Genomic DNA, 5,339 nt, shown 5'->3' with positions numbered 1-5,339 from the left:
AAGAAATGTATCATATCAACAGAGACTTCAGCAGTGGAAAAAAATGCAAACAAATCCTCCCAAATTGGCAATAGTGTGCTACTTACACAAAGAGAGCTCTCACAAGGACCTCTCTGTTGTGAATTACAGATGGGCTTCTGCAAGAACCCCACTGTACAAGTGCTGTGAACACCTTGTGAGTGTCCATAGGCACATTGTGGTACTCAGAGAAGACCTTGCGAGTGTTCTTGAGTACCAAAAAAAAATAGAAGACATCAACAGACCAGACGCTTTGTTACTTGCCCAACCCACCTTCAGCAGAGCAAAAATTCTGCAAATTGGAGAGAGAACAGGGGCCAAAACTTGCTGCAAATGGAGAAAACACTACAAGAAAAGAGTCCTTTCACAGCGCTCATTGGGCGTTGTTGAAGGGTATTGACAACACACGGCGCATGTTGTGGAAGCCGATGTCGTTAAAAGGTCAAGGCCCTTCGACAACACGCTTTGCATGTGGTCGTTGATTTAAGTGCTCGTTGTCCATGCCATTAACGGCAACGTGCACACATTGTAGAATCAATGGACAACAACGTGTTCGGCATGTTGTTGTATGTCTTATTGACAACGTTCATAGACATGTTGTTGTTTCAATTTTAACAACAGTCTTTGCACGTTGTGATAATAAATATTTATAAATAAAAAAAATTATTTTCATAATCACCTTATAACAATAGAGTTGATCCATAAATTCAAGCTTTAGTTAAGTGTGACTATTTTCTTCCTTCCCAATCATAATATAACCTTTGATAAAATAAAAATCATAATGTAACCCATAATAAAGAGTTTTCATTCAAAAAATAACTCCATAGAAAGATTCATTGTCAACTTACATTTATCCATATGAAGGGAAATTGAACTATGCATAGTATAATTACAATTTAAAATCCTTGTAAAGCATTATCAAGAAACCTGATTAGTTGTGTTTCAAACCCTTTGTCCAATTGCGGAATATTATCTAACCAATGTGCACCTATCATTCCAAGAAGCACCCATACTATCCATCTTAAGGTCGCACAGAAGTTCTGAACAAAAAAAAATCAAACAAGACAATTTTAATAGTGAAGAAATTGCAAATTTAGGAATAGAAAGTTTGCAAAACTAGAAACCTATGATTAGCCATTAACTCAATCCAACCAACTAAACTATGTTCTTCTCTTTCTCTAAGTTTGAGATGAACTATAGTAAGAGAGGAAGTTAAATTAGAGAAAATACATAACAGAACAGAGAACAAAGATCTTTAACAATCAATCCCCTCAAGGCTCAATCAAAGATACGGTAGTTTAGAGAGTAATATACAACATATCAGGGAAAAAAATTATAGTACTTATATTATCATAATACAGCAAGTTTAATGCAGAGACGTACAGGAAATCAATATCTGTCCAACGGGAGGACCCTTAATGCGCCCTTTCCTTCTATTTTCTTCTTCCTAAGCCAAACAATAATCACAATCATACATGATGCAAATTATTTCGTTAGAAGACAAAATTGCATAGCTACAATATTGGCAAAAATTAGAAGACAAAATGCAAATTGCTTTGTAGCCAGACATGAAATTTTCATAAAACAATTGAAAATAAGTATGTACAAGAAGACTATTATGATCTTATATCTGTTTGCACTGAAAAACCTTACTCAAGTTTTCTGGCCTAAACTGAAATTATTCATAACCAAGACAAGATACCCAACAAAAATATATGTCAAAATTAACACACAAAATGCAAAAGAAGTTGAAGGAAAAATCCGAAACTCACCCCTATTAAAGGGACAGCTTTTGAAAGATGAAAGCTTACCAAAATCAACACATGTAATCAGCACAAAACCAGTATCAAAACCTGTAATATGAAGGAATCTGATGAAAGTTAAAATTAATCCTTGAAGGCATATCCACTCAGAAAATTTTGAGGGAATATAAATTATATATATATATATATCATAGAAAAAAGGCATTCATAAGCACATGAAGAGCCTTAAACACACTATTTAATGTATATTATAAAAATATATATATTAAGTGAACAAAACCAAAAAAGTGAACAAAACCAAACAATCCAAATAGTAATATAAACCCAAATATTATATTACCAAAACCAAATGAACAATCCAACAAAAATCAAACCTTCGCACTAAAATTTTGTACCTGGAGGCCACTCAATTTTTTCCTAAATGAGGCTGAGAAAGTTAGTGGTGGAGAGATGCTGGTGGGCTCGGTGATGAAGGCCAATACCTGCAAAGAACAACAAATATTAGGATTGGCCTTAAGAATTGTAGATCTAAGACAAAAGAAGTAGCGGTTCGCGATGAGAGAGCAAAGCATTGAGGGATTTGATGACGGCGATAAGAGATTGAGAGGCTGTGAAGTTGGCAATGACAGAGGCAGTGGATGATGAGCAAAGAGAGGATCCATGAGTGAGAGAGAGAGAGAGAGAGAGAGAGAGAGAGAGAGAGAGAGAGAGAGAGATGGCTGGGATGGAGCAAAAGAGGTTGGGATATTGGATTTTTCCCTAGGTTTAGCAGTGTGAGAGTGATTTGCAAAAGAAAGAGGGGCTGTGAAATATTATTCAGAAAAAAGAGGGGTTTTAAAAAACTTTCGAATGTTTTAATATTTTGAGAGAGAGGGAGTTCTCCCGCATAATTTTTGCGTATATTTCCTTTAAAAAAATGAAATAAGTTGACAACATGGTTTGCACGTTGTAGAACTTAAAGATATCACAACACGCATGTTTGCGTTGCGAAGTTTTTTCTAAATTTCATTTTGACAACGCGTATTAAAGGAACGTTGTTATAAGTAGCGTATTACAACGTGCACTTGGTGCATGTTGTCAAAAGTATACTTCCACAACGTGAAATAGACGCACGTTGTTAGTGGCATGTTGTCAAAAGCTATTTTTCTTGTAGTGAAAAAATCAACAATCTTGTTTTAGTCTCATAGTTTGGCATAAACAGAAGAAAATATAAAAGAAGATATTAAAAGACAGACAGAAATTAATGATTGCCAGAAAGCTTACAGAGACTGATGATTCACACCCACGAAGGTCACCAAAGCAGCATTCCTCTACAACAAGTTGCAGAAACCACAAAGGGTTCTCACTCTGTCACTGGCACTATGATAGCCCTTCCCAAAAGATCTCAGTCTGCAATCAAATGAAGAAAAAATGCACCGAAGCATCATACCATTGTTACCAAGAGACCGGAAGGAAGCAGAGAACTCAAAATTGTCTTTGGACCCAAAAAAATGCAGTCAAGTCTTCAAGGAAATGATGAAAATGAAATCACAAGCAAGATTCAAAAAGAGATGATTTTTCTTTTCTCTCGACACCAAAGGCCAGACCCCAAATTAGTGTCTCAGGCAAAAAGTAAAAGGAAAATGGCTCACTAATTTCAGGCTAAGAAGCCTCCTGTGTTGCGGCTGTTGAAGAACCCAAAAGCAAACTTAAGCCAAAAACAAAGAAGCTGAAAGAGAAACAAAATTCAAAAGAGAAGAAGAAAGACTTGCCAAAGCTAAATGGATGCACAGCTTGCTGCCAGCAGTTTTTCTTCAGGCCAAAATTCGGTCTTTAGACCAAAAAAATGAAGAAACTTGTTGCTCAAAGAAAGCCCTCCTGCCATGCCCAAGATTGAAGAAGAAAAGCAACCAAAAAAAAGAGAGTTTCGTATTACTGAAAGAAACCAAAACAAAACAAGGAAGAAAAAGCCAAAAAGGGACAAAGCAAAGGAAAAGTACCTTTGTACTTTGACAAACTGACGTGTTGCCTTTAAACTCCCATATTTCCAATGGGTTATGTAGTCCAAGTCTGCCTTCAAGTTCCCAAGACCTCAAATTAATATTTTAATGGTTTATGTAGTCTAAACAGATATGAGCAAAGCAAAGGTCTTGCTTTGGTTTTGGCGTCTAAGACTCTAGGCTCCGTATTGATTGTGGCAGATGAGTGGCTGAAGAGATATATAATTGGGTCCAGTTTGAATTGATCCAGATAAGGATGGGAGTGGCTCAGTTTGGATCGATCTCTACTACTCCAAATAGATATCGATTTCAAATGCAACTAGCTCTCAAAGTTTTTCTGACATGGACCTTTTGTTTATGGGCCAACTAAAAGTGTAACACCCCGACCCCAAATTTCCCCAAATTTTACCCTCATTTGATTATTTAATTATTTAAGGGTATTTTAGTCATATTTTTAACCGGAGAGAGTTTGGGACCACGACTTATATTTTTGGATAGGTCATACTGAGACGAGTTCATAGACACGTAGTGGGCTCGAATCGGAGTTGTAACGAGAGAGATATGGTCAAAAGAAACCCAGTGGCACAATCGTAAATATGTCGAAATGGGATTTTTATAAAAAAAAAAACTGGTTTTTCTCTCTCTCTCTCTCTCTCTCCCCCCGCGCTCTCTCTCTCCCCGAAAACCCAGCAGCGACGGTTCCACCGTCGCCACCGCCGTCACCGGCCACGGCTGGCCTCGAGACCGGTCCCAATCGAACCGCCGTCGCTCGCTCTTCCTCTCCTGGCCAGCACCGTCCCTGGAACCACCGGATTCCGTCGGAAAACGCTCGGAATCGCGCCGGTTTGACAGAAACTTCCAGCCGCTCGATCTCCTTGCTCCGGCCACCGTTTCTGGTGAGTGAGGTATGGTTTCTCACCTATTTTCCGAGTTCTAGCTGATGGTTGTATAGGTTTGGATCGATTCGTTGTCTAGGAAATCGAATTGGAAATCTAGGTTTTTGGCCGAATTTCAAAATGAAATTCCGGCCAGTTGCCGGCCGAATTGGGCCTTCCCGTAGTTGAATGAAGTGATCCTGACCTCGAGTAGAAGCTAGGGTAGGAAGGGTGAGCTCGGGTGTGGAGTTTTTCCGTCGCCGGAATTACTCTACACACCCACGCGCTGCCGGCGCGTGTGGCGGCGCGTGGGCGAGGCTGGTGAGACTGTAAATTAATCCGATGAGATCCCTAGGTTGTCACGAGCACGTAGGATTTCGTGGATCTCAATTCGGACGTCGTTTGACTACCGAACGGATAATCGCATAGTGTGCGTTATCCGGGTTCGATGGGTTGGGACCGTTGGATGGTCCCAAAATTTAATATATGTTAATCTAGGTACTTCTCGGATCGGATAGGAATCACAGATTATGAATCAGAGCCCCGGATGTTGATTCACTTCATGCACCACCAAGTGAAAGTTAAGTCTCACGTGGCTTAGGATATCCGGCGTTGAGACAGACCCCATACGTGGCGTTGGTTCACCGGCGTATGGGGAGATCTGTGAAATGATATTGAGGTCCCCGCGTGGCGTAGGTTTATCC

General features: G+C 39.4%; 1 long non-coding RNA gene across 1 annotated transcript; it reads right to left on the bottom strand.

The window, feature by feature from the left end:
* Positions 801–2,739, bottom strand: LOC109950122. Its single transcript, XR_002272405.1, has 4 exons — positions 2,177–2,739; positions 1,791–1,871; positions 1,402–1,465; positions 801–1,058 (listed from the first exon to the last, which is right to left on the bottom strand). It is a non-coding gene; the product is annotated as an uncharacterized LOC109950122 (long non-coding RNA).

The sequence above is a fragment of the Prunus persica genome, chromosome G7 (assembly GCF_000346465.2).
Source record: "Prunus persica cultivar Lovell chromosome G7, Prunus_persica_NCBIv2, whole genome shotgun sequence".
Lineage (NCBI taxonomy): Eukaryota > Viridiplantae > Streptophyta > Magnoliopsida > Rosales > Rosaceae > Prunus > Prunus persica.
Note: the sequence above shows the minus strand (reverse complement) of the source record. Positions and strands in the feature narration are given on the sequence as shown.